This window comes from Helianthus annuus, chromosome 3, assembly GCF_002127325.2.
Source record: "Helianthus annuus cultivar XRQ/B chromosome 3, HanXRQr2.0-SUNRISE, whole genome shotgun sequence".
Taxonomy (NCBI): domain Eukaryota; kingdom Viridiplantae; phylum Streptophyta; class Magnoliopsida; order Asterales; family Asteraceae; genus Helianthus; species Helianthus annuus.
Window position 1 is genome coordinate 122688067 of NC_035435.2, and position 12102 is coordinate 122700168.

The window sequence follows — 12102 nt, forward strand, 5'->3', positions numbered from 1 at the left end:
GGTAACTTTATTGCCACTTTTCCAAGCCTTCAGTGCTGTCCAGCTGGCTTCTAATTGGCTTTCACATTTTGTTACCTGAAACGCGTTTTAAAAACATTTTGTCGGTGGGAAATACTGGTGAGTGAATCCCAGTTTAATCAAGTTTAAATAAAACCATTTTCACAGTGTACAGTATTGAGGGCGCATCCGCAATTACATTTGTTTCCAAGTTATATCAATTACCACCACACGGTAATGTCGTCCCGACTTATGGTCATGTTACTCCTTTACCAGGTGGTAACAAAATTTTGTATACAAAACCCCAAATTTACCGACTGTAATTGTATTCTTACAAATACTCAATAACTGTTGTTCGCATGGAAAGATATTTAAGGTTTTGTAAAAACAGTTAACAAAAAGGAGATTACTCACAAAAAGGTTTACACAAAAGAAGGATTACTCACATTGCTGTCTTAGGTTTTTTCGTAAGGATTTCCTGGGAATAATCTATAAATTACACAAATGCACGTGTGTTAGTATAATAACCCATTTTAACATTAGTAATACCCTCCCCGAAACGGTATTCCAACGACTACGTCGGGCAGAACCACGACAGCCGTTACGGAACCCTAGATCAATCGGGCAGAGTATCTAATACGTCTCCAGGGGTTATAATACTTACATCGTAGCAGAACCCCGCTATTTAGGGTGTATTGGACTCGGGTATAATGCCCACTATTTAGAATTTAGAGAGAGAGAGTTGAATGAAATGAACGAAACAGACTGAAGGCCCGTTGCCCTCTTATATAGGGCTGTAATCGAGTCTCCACGCGGCCCGCGTAAAGAACAGGCCAAGCTTACGCGGCCCGCGTCAACGCGTAGCTTGGCTGGGTCACCAAGTAGACTTGACACGGTGCTGACACGTGTCAGCTCAGGGCTGCGCCACAATTTGGGACACTCGCGGCCCGCATGAACTTAAACTGGATCATACGCGGCCCGCATGAACTAAAAATTCAGCGGAGTCCGGTTACACCCTCACACGGCCCGCGTAAATGGTTGGGGTGGGTCTATGCGGCCCGCCTCAACTTAATATTTATTGTTTTTAATTTATTTTATATATTATAATCTACTTTGGGCTCGGTTTTCACATACGGGGTGCATATAAAGACATATTGAGACATTTTAAAATATATTAGGGTGTCGAAAAATTTATGAGGGTGTCGGTTTACGTTAGGGTTGTTACAAACATTATCTTTTTAAAACTTGAAATGCCCGATTATTTTACTTCATAATTCGGGATAAACCCCGTAATTTACAATAGATCCAACTTGAAATGCCCGATTGTTGTGTCAAGAAATGAAGTTGGTCCTAGCCATCCACCTCCAAATCCAAGTCCGTATACGTTTGCATGGCCAGATCCAACATCCTTTCCATTATTTTCTTGCCAGCCAGTGGTAACCAGGTGCACCATTGGGACACAAGTTAACCTTGGATCAGTTGCGCAGTCATCCGTTGTAAGCCTTCCACCTCCTGCGTGCACTACATGGGAGCAAGCCTTATCCGTTCTTCCCTTGGCACGGAGTACAGCCATGAGTATCCCTATGGGAATGAACTATGTAACTCCACCAGAAAGCCTTCAAGGCTTCAACCTCATGCCACAAATGATGGTCCAAACGATGGCAAACTTCCCTTGACAACATTTCATTCACCAAGTGCTAGCCACCCAAGGGAACACTAACAGCAACCTGGGCACAAGAGCAGAAGAAGATCTGGCAAAACCATACAAGCCAAGCAATCTGTCCTGTTTTTCTCAACAAATTACTGACTATGATTTCCAAACCTGGATCAAAATGCCATCTCACATAAGAACATATGATGGAACGAAAGATCCCGAAGATCACCTCCAAATCTTCACCGGGGCTGTAAGAATCAAGAAGTAGTCCAACGCCGAATGCTGCCTTATGTTTTGCAAACCCTTATAGGGTCTGCTCGAATCGGGTTCAATGACCTACCAGACCGAAGTATCGAACCTTTGATGATTTGAGCAAAGGCTTCTTGGCTAACTTTTCAACAAAGGAGGTATGTCAAAGATGCAACCGTGATCTTCCAAATCAAGCAAAGGAATGATCAAAGCCTTAGGGATTTCATTGAGAGATACAAAAAAGAAGGGTTGACACACGTGGGAGCCGATGAAAAGATGAGGGCTGCAGGCTTCATGAATGCAATCACCTCCAAGTATCTCACCAGGGACTTCAACAAGTGCCTGCCCAAAACCCTTGAAGAATCCCTTGAAAGGGCTGAAGCTCACATCTGGGGGAGGAAGCTGTCGATATCAAGGAACAAAGAAAGAGGGGTCCTAGCTGGAGGAGTAGTAGGCCCAACAGAAAAAAGCAACTATGGGTCTTATGATAAACATTCCAGGAACTCAGATCCTTGAAGGTTTGAAGGCAGGAACCCTTCAAGCAGGGAGAAAGCTGTGAACTTTACAGCCTTAACCACAACCCCACAGGAAATCCTTGCTACTGAAGAGGTAAAACATAGCTTCCGACCACCCAGACCTTTGCCCAAGAGCAAAAGAAACGAAAACTCCACTCAGTTTTATGAGTTCCATGAAGAAAAAGGCCATCACACCAATGACTATATCAACTCAAGAAAAGAATTGAGGAAGCCGTTAAGTCTGGAGAACTTGCCCATCTGGTTAAAGGGGTGAAAGACAAAATGGCTGATGGAAAAAGCAAAGAAGTAAACATGGTGAACCTCGATGAAGAAACCCCCGATAAACGGCAACTCTTGGAGGCTTGGGAGCTTCAATGCTTGTGCTTCCCACCACCAAAAAAGGGGCTTCTCTTGAACCCTTTGGTGGTGGAAGCCATTGTGGGAACCCTGAAAACAAGCAAAGCTTACATTAATATAGGGGAAGCAATGGAGATAATGTTCGAGAAGTGTTTCAACCAACTCAGCAACAATGAGCGTTCAATGCTTCAACCAGCCGAGTTATCTATTAAAGGTATTGCTGACATCCCTATCAAGCCTTTGGGCCAACTAACACTCGATGTTTGCTTCAGAGAAGGTAAAATGGAAAGGACCAAACCACTCACCTTTGTCGTAATCAACATGCCTTCTAGCTATGATGTTATCATAGGAAGGCCGGGGCAAAGTGAGTTTGGTATGGTTGTTTCAGTTGGTCAAGGTGTTGTCAAGTTTCCCACCAAAAAAGGAATTGCAACCCTTCAACCTACCCAAGAAGCCTTCCTGGTTGAAGGGGAAAGCTCAGCAAAAAACGAAGAAGAAGAGCAAGTCTGGGTCATCAACCCTAAGTATCCCCAACAAATGATAAGGGTAAACCCCAACCTCGCTGAAGACACTCTCTCATATCTCAAGAAGCTGCTGGTACACAACATGGACATCTTTGCATGGTGTCCTGATGACATGACCGGTATCCCTCGAGATATCACCAAACACGAGCTCAAGATCCCACCAAATGTGAAACCTATTGTTCAGCAAAAAAGGATTTTAGCCCCAGATCGAAGCCTAGCAGCATGTAAAGAGGTTGAAGGGTTGGTACAAGCTGGCATACTCCGAGAGTTAAGTATCACTCTTGGATAACAAACCCCGTAATGGTCAAAAAGCCCGATGGATCATGGAGAATGTGCATTGATTTCAAAGACTTGAACAAAGCATGTCCAAAGGATTGTTATCCTTTGCCCGAAATTGATCTAAAAGTAGAATAACTCACATGCTTCCCCTTCAAATGCTTCCTCGATGCTTATAAAGGCTACCACCAAATTCAAATGAAGAAAGAGGACGAGGAGAAGACAACCTTCCACACTGATAAGGGTATTTTTTTAATCAAAAAATGCCTTTTGGCCTGAAGAACGCAGGGGCAACCTACCAACGGTTGGTGGATAAAGCATTTGTTGAACAAATAGGTAAAAATATGGAAGCTTATGTGGAAGACTTGGTAATCAAGAGCAAGACTAAGGGCCAAATGCTTGATGATATACAAGAAACATTCCGGAACCTCAGGAAGATAAACATGAAGCTCAATCCTGTGAAATGCTCATTTTGTTTTGAAGAAGGCAAGTTCTTGGGGCACATCGTGGGCAAACAAAGCATAAAAGCCAACCCCAACAAAGTTAAAGCTATCTTGGATGCAAGGTCCCCCCAAAGCAAGAAGGAGGTCAAAAGCTTGAATGGTAAGCTGGTAGCCATGAAGCGTTTCACCTCCAAACTGGCTGAAAAGTCCCTTCCTTTTTTCAAAACCCTTCAAGGGTGCACAAACAAGAAAGACTTTAGATGGACCGAGGAAGCTGAAGAAGCCTTTAACCAAATGAAACAACACATGGCTTCATTACCAGACATCGCCGCTCCTGAACTGGGGAACTAATCACTGTCTACCTATCAGTTGTTGAGGAATCCCTAACCATCGAAAGAAACAAGGCTCAGGTACCAATTTAATTCTTTAGTAAAACTTTAAAGTTGGCAGAGACCAAGTATCCCCCATTGGAAAAAGTTACTCTTGCACTAGTAAAAACAGCCAGAAGGCTTCGAAGGTACTTTCAAGCACATCCCATACAAGTGGTCACCTACTAACCAATAAAAAATGTGCTTTAAAAACCTGAAACCTCCGAGCGTTTAGCTAAATGGACAGTGGAACTAGGTGAACACAACATCATCTACGTTCCAAGAAAAGCTGTAAAAGCCCAAATTTTGGCTGACTTCATTTTGGAAATCCCCAAGGAAACAATAACGGAAGTTAACACAGCCTCCACCGAACCTTCTAACCCTAATACTTGGAAGATTTTTACCGACAGAGCTTCCGATATTGAAGGATCAGGAGCAGGGCTAGTCCTGATCGATCCTAATGAATTGGAATTCACATATGCTCTTCGGCTTGAATTTCAGACTACCAACAACGAAGCCGAATATGAGGCACTGGTCGCAGGACTCAAGCTGGCCAAAAAGATGGATGTCAAAAGGCTTCAAGTCTTCATAGACTCTCTACTTGTTTCAAACTAAGTAAACGACCACTACAACAAAAATGGCTTTTTAGGACCTTTTCTGTGGGACGCTTAGAAAAGAGGGTCCTAAAAAAACTATCTAAAAGGACTAATGAACTTTTTGGGTCCTTTTATAATATACTCTACTAAACTGGTGTCCTAGAAAACTATTTAATAGGATGGATGATTTTTTGGGATCCTTTTATCATATAATTTAATAGGACACTTAAACTGTAGATCCTAATAAAGTACTTTATAAGACATTTAATTGTTAATGTCTCATTATGTGGTAGTGCATTAGGACACTTGATCATATAGGGTCCTATTATAACATAACTTAATAGGACACGTTGTAGTTAAGTCATAAATGTTCAGTGTTATAGGACCCTTTCTAGTCGAAGTCATATTAGAACTTAACTTAATAGGACACTGAACACTTGGGTCTTATAACTTTAAACTTTATAGAACGTGATGCGTGTGAAGTGTTATATATATTAGGTGTATATTTTAAGCCCTTTCTACACTTTTTAGCCAAGTTTTAAATTTATAAACACGATATTCACTAACACTAAACACACATATGGGCAAGTGCACCCATCGTGGACGTAGTATAGTGTTGGTAAGATACCGAGGTCGTCCAAGGACACAAGAGCTTTTAGTACCGGTTTATCCTCAACGTCTAATCAGATCAAAATGTTAGAAAAAAAGTTTTTAAACTAGGAAAATAAAACTAACTAAAATGCTGAAAAGTAAAATAAAAGTAAAAACAGATAGACAAGATGAATCACTTGGATCCGACTCGTGTGTATTGTAACCTTTGATTATTTCCACAATTTTGCACTTGTTTAAGAGATTATCTTAGTTTTTGTAGTAGGCCCCTCTTTTGAAGGCGACGTTACCGTCAACCCAGTAGTTTGAGTCAACAAGGATACAATCCTAAAGGGTCGGATTATTGAAAGATAATTAATTAAGTTATTAATGCGTAATGTGGTAGGCCCCTCTTTTGAAGGCGACGTTACCCTCGACTAAGTAGTCTGAGTCAGCAGGGATACAGTCCTAAGTAGCCGGGTTAAAGTTTTAATAGTAGTTTAACTTATGAGGGGGTCAAAGAGTTTGGACCCCCGCCATCCAATACCGTTGGGTATTGAAGGAGGTCCTACTAAATTTGACCCAGGTCCTTTGCAGGATCTATACATTAAACAATGGCAAGACTCTTACCAAAGCGTTCCCTTAACCCCCGACCAGGTAGCCAACATACCTCCATATAGACCGTGGAGATATGAATGGTGAAAATCTTTATTTTATATAGACAGTAAAATAATGCCAAGACACCACGGACAAACGATAAGGAAGAATCACCTTCAACATAAGAAACTAGTAATTAAAGTCATTAATACAAAACCAATTAAAAAGTGCAAAAGATTAAAAATAAAAAGTATTACACTAAACACTTGTCTTCACCAAGTGATGTAAGAGACTTAGGAAAACATGGCCTTTGATTGTCAAGAACTCTTACGATCAATCTTGGATCCCGAGACGACTCATACACTCTATGATGGACAATGGATGATAGTGGTGGATGATGGTCTTGTGATGGTGGTGGGTGGTGGGTGAAGGGTGAGAGAGGTGGTGTGCCAAGGGATGAGTTGCAAGAGCTCCAAGCACTCCTATTTATAGGCTGAACAGAAGCTCGAGCACGGCCCCGTGTCCATCCTCCTCTCTTTCTTCATTAAATGCAGTTTGTCTGCATTAGTTAACCACGCCCCCGTGTCCGCTGAGCACGACCCCGTGTGCAGAGGCAAATCTGTACTATCAAGATTTGCCTGGATTCCGCGAATCTTATAGTTGACCACGGCCCCGTGCCCGCTGAGCACGGCCCCGTGGTGGGCGATGGAAGCTTCTACCACTTTGTCTTTTCTGCTGACACTTGGGCACGTCCCCGTGCTCACTGAGCACGGGGCGTGTTCAAGCTTCTGTCTTCTTGTTTTGCTTGGGAAGATGCTGTCGGGAGGTCGGGCATGCCACGTTTGTTTCTTTTCTTGTATTTATGTTAGATTTAGCTGTCTTTTTGCTTCTTTTGCCTATTTGAGCTCATTTAATCCTGAAAATACAAAAGGAAGACAAAAGCACACTTTTTCCAACATTAGTACTAAAAAAGGGGTAGTTTTATGACACAATTGATGTAATTTATATGTTGCATTTTGTGCACATCAAATACCCCCACACTTGAATCTTTGCTTGTCCTCAAGCAAAACTCTTTATAATGTGGCTTTTTCACTCCCAAATGGAATGGGTAGAAGAGAAGGTTTTTGGGCTTGTCATAGAGTGTCAGGATTTCCAAGATTCTTTATCAAGTTTTATTTTTATTTATTTACAATCCTATTCGTCATGATTTATTAAAAACGTTTCATAAGATAAATTACTTATTAGGGCATAACATGCCTTTTTAAAATTTCATTTATATACAAGTTCACATACCTCACGGGGGATCACTCAACACTCGGCCGAAGGTGTATTTTTAGTGAATCACTCGAGAGCGGTATGGAGCTTACTCCTACCATAAGCTTGCCAACCAATCAATCCTCCTCCTTTTTAACTATATACCTTTGTAAATATCAAGAGGACTTTTTGGGTGAAGGGTTAGGCTTGGGCTAAAGGTGGGTGGTTGGGTTAGTGGTTAGTAAAAGGGCGAAAAGCGTAAAAAGCATCGTTTTTGAAAGACTTTTTATTTTTCACAATTTTATTTTATTTTGATGAACCATTTCTTTCAAACAAAGTTATTTTTTTGATGAACTTGTTTGTTTATTTGGTTTCATAATTTTTTTTAAGTCATAAGAAAAACCGAGCTTTGTTACTAAAAGAAAGGGTTAAAATAAAAAGATTTAGGTGGGTAAAAAGGGTGATTGTTTTGGGTTAAGAAATGAAAAGGTTTAGGCTCAAAGGGGTTAACTAGGGGGATTTTGGGTAGGTGGTAAAAAAAATTGAAAATAATGGTGTAGAAAGAAAAAGGGTTAGTCCTAATGCCTCCATCATTTACTTACTCGGGTTTAAGTTGGTAAGGACCGGGAATGCATTGTCGTGGCAAGTTCTAGAGTCGTAAGAACCAAGCGGCTATTCACACAAGAAACAAAAAATGAGCATTTAGTGTAAAGATATGTATTTGTATGATCAATAAAGGCTCAAAACCCACTTTTGTGGGAATGGGTTTTTATGCGATCAAGTATATATAATCAAATTTTAACTAAGCTTGTCATGCCGTTTCATAATTCTCTTATGTTGGTTCTTTTTATCACGACGCTATCGCTTGTAAATTTGTAAAATATAACCTTTTTTTAGAACTTGAAATTCCCAACTTAAACTTAGACAAGTAAAAAAAATGAAAATTTTTGAAAAAAATTGGGGTGATTATCGGTTCCAATATAGTTTTGTGTAAGACTTGTTAATTAGGACTTGCAAGATTCAAAGTTTTAGCATCCCCCCCCCACACTTAAATTACACATTGTCCTTAATGTGTCCCAAAAAAAAGTTTTTAGGTTGATTGAATGTGTAAAAGGGTGTTAAAAGCAAAATTTTATGTTACTGGCACTCTGGACACGACCCTGTGGTGACCGGGCACGACCCCGTGTTCAGGTGCCAGTGACAAAATTTAGTAAAGAGAAACAGAAGCCTGGACACGGGGGCGTGTTCAGTGAACACGACCCGTGTCCAGTTACCTGAACTGGGCGTTTTCTGCAGATTGTGCAGCACGGGGCCGTGTCGGGCGGACACGGCCCGTGCTGAACTTGCTGTAATGAAGAATTTTTGTCGGGAAGCTCCGTTTTCGTGCATGGGGCTATGTTTCTCGTTTCCCTTGTTATCCTTCACCATCCCGAGTGTGTTTTATTCCTGAAAATGAAAATTAAACTAAAAATTAATCTAAGTTAAACTAAGGATAGTTCCGCGGAATGCCTCCGTGGTGCGCCACGTTTATAAGGGTCCTTGGCTAGACCCAAAGTTAGGTCATATGTTATCCGAGCGGGATGTTTTGCATCCCATGTTGCACCGTCGGAGAGCATCATCCAAACTCGAATCAATAACCTTCATGTAATTGACCGGGTCATCGTCCTCTACTCTCTTCCCAACTCCAAACTTCACTTCCTTATCCCCAAACTTCAAAGTAAGTGTTCAGTCATTCATGTCTACCACTGCTTGTGCAGTGGCTAGAAATGGCCTCCCTAGTATGAGGGGGACTTCGGTGTCCTCTTCCATATCTAGTATGACAAAGTCGGCCAGGTAGATGAAATTGTCGACTTTGACCAATAGATTTTCAGCGACACCTTGCGGGTACTTGACGGATCTGTCGGCAAGTTGTATACTCATCTTGGTAGGACTTGTTTTTCCTAGGCTGAGTCGTTTGAACATTGATGCATGCATGAGGTTAATGCTAGCCCCAAGGTCGGCTAGTGCATTACGAACGGGGGATTCCCCGATCGAGCAAGGAATCGTGAAGCTTCCAGGATCAATCTTTTTTTGTGGGAGTTTGTTGAGTACAAGGGAGGAGCACTCTTCGCCTAAGTTAACTAATTGCAAAGATTCAATTTTCCTTTTATGGGTGAGGAAGTCCCTCATGAATTTTCAGTATTTAGGCATTTGAGTTAGGACTTCGATAAATGGAATATTGACATGCAATTGTTTTAGTAAATTTTTGAATTTTGCGAATTGCTCATTGGTCTTTTGGCGAATTAACCTATCGGGGTATGGAACCGGAGGAGCCTTGGTAGGCTCTTGAATTAGAGGAGAAGCCTTCTCTTGTTGGGGCGGTGTTGTGCTTCCCTCAGTTGGTGGTGGTGGAGCTTCTTCGGAACCCACGGTATGATTTCTCAATGTTATGAGATGGACTTGTGCTTTTGGGTTTGTTTCGGTATTACTTGGTAACGCGCCTTGTGGTCTCTCGGAGAAATTTTGAGCTAACTGATTTATTTGTTTTTCAATGTTTTGTATACTAGCTTGTTGATTTCTAAAATTCGATTCCAATTGTTGAAATCGATCCGAGTTTTTCTTTTTAGTGTCGGAGATAAGGCGAGATACAATATCTTCAAGCCTTTCTCGTCCACCTTGTTGTTGAGGGAAATTTTGTGACTCGTTTCTTGGTTGTTGAAAGTTTGTTCGTTGGTTTAGGTTTTGTTGGTTACTACTATTGCCGGGTTCTCTCCAACCAAGGTTAGGGTGGTTACGCCATCCTTGGTTGTAGGTACCCATTGGGGGACCCGACGGCCTAGGTCTGTTATCAGTGTAGTTTACCGACTCTTGTTGATCATCTGTTTCTTTCATACAACTCCAACTTTCATGTGGCCCACCACACCCTTCACAAGCCATAACCGAGACCGTTTTTGTCATTTCTAACTTTTTGATTTTTGAAGAAAGGGCCTCGATTTGGGCTTGTAAAGAAGTGCTTTCATCAACCTTATGGGCGCCCGGGGCAATAGATTTATTGCCTCGGGGAGTGTGCCACTGAAAATTGGTTTGAGCAAATTTCCTCAATTTGATTGTATATTTCATGTGGGCGGCGATTACCTAAAAGTCCCCCGGAGCTAGAGTCAAGTGTTTGTCTTGTATGTGGCAACAACCCATTGTAGAAAGTGGATACTTGTTGCCATACCGCAAGACCGTGATGAGGATACTTTCGCAATAGCTCCTTGAACCTTTCCCAAGTTTCATATAAGGATTCCCCATCCTCTTGTGAATATGTATTAATTTCAGTCATTAATTTAGCCGTTTTAGCGGGAGGGAAATACTTATATAGAAACTTTTGGGCTAGTTCATCCCAAGTGTTTACCGAGCCAACTGGGAGGGCGTTGAGCCAAGCCTTTGCTCGGTCGTTTAATGAGAATGGAAACATCCGAAGGCGGATAGCGTCGTTTGATGCTCCATTGATCCCGAAGGTATCACATATTTCTAAGAAATTAGTAATATGTAGATGGGGATCCTCGTCCGCAAGCCCCTGGAAGGTTGCGGAGTTTGAAGCATCTGTATCAAATGCGACCGAAGTTCGAAGTTGTTAGCTTCGACATTCGGGGCATTGATAGCGGTGTCGAGATTACCTACGGTGGGTCGTAGGTAATCCATGAGGGTACGTTGGTCCGCCATTGGAAATGGGTCCCCCGAAACTTTCTCTTGGTTTTTAGCTTTAAGTCTTTTTCTGAGAAAGCGTTCGGGTTCTTCTAGAGGTTCTTTTATGTCTCTACTAGAATTGGAGCTCATACACTACGTAGAAAGTTCAGATGTGGTGTCTGGTTCCAAGTCCTGCAATAAAAACAGAAAAGAATGTTGGTAAGAAAGTTCACCACGGCCCCGTGCTCAGTGAACACGGCCCGTGGTCGGAGATTTAGTGATTGTTTTCCGGGTCCCTGTTACTGGGAAGTTGGACACGGCCCCGTGTTGCACCGACACGGCCCCGTGCTCAGCTCTCTGTAACTCGGAAAATAAAAACTGCCAGTGACACTGCTGGGCACGACCCGTGTCCGACCAGGCACGACCCGTGCTGAGCTCTGCAGAAGCTGAAAAATTAAGAAAATCCTAAAAAAATAAAAATAAAATAGAAAAAATGATTAGGCCGCTGATTCCTAACTTTCTTAAAATCCTTGGGTCCCCGGCAGCGGCGCCAAAAACTTGATGCGTGAGAAGTGTTATATATATTAGGTGTATATTTTAAGCCCTTTTTACACTTTTTAGCCATATTTTAAATTTATAAACACGATATTCACTAACACTAAACACACATATGGGAAAGTGCACCCATCGTGGACGTAGTATAGTGTTGGTAAGATACCGAGGTCGTCCAAGGACACAAGAGCTTTTAGTACCGGTTTATCCTCAACGTCTAATCAGATCAAAATGTTAGAAAAAAAGGTTTTTAAACTAGGAAAATAAAACTAACTAAAATGCTGAAAAGTAAAATAAAAGTAAAACAAATAGACAAGATGAATCACTTGGATCCAACTCGTGTGTAGTGTAACTTTTGATTATTTCCGCACTTTTGCACTTGTTTAAGAGATTATCTTAGTTATTGTAGTAGGCTCCTCTTTTGAAGGCGACGTTACCCTCAACCCAGTAGTTTGAGTCAGCAAGGATACAATCCTAAAGG

General features: G+C 41.6%; 1 non-coding gene across 1 annotated transcript; it reads left to right on the forward strand.

Moving 5' to 3' along the window:
• The first annotated feature begins 10621 nt into the window (after positions 1-10621).
• LOC118490896 lies at positions 10622-10728 on the forward strand. The gene has a single exon (XR_004890121.1). It is a non-coding gene; the product is annotated as a small nucleolar RNA R71 (small nucleolar RNA).
• Positions 10729-12102: the final 1374 nt, after the last annotated feature.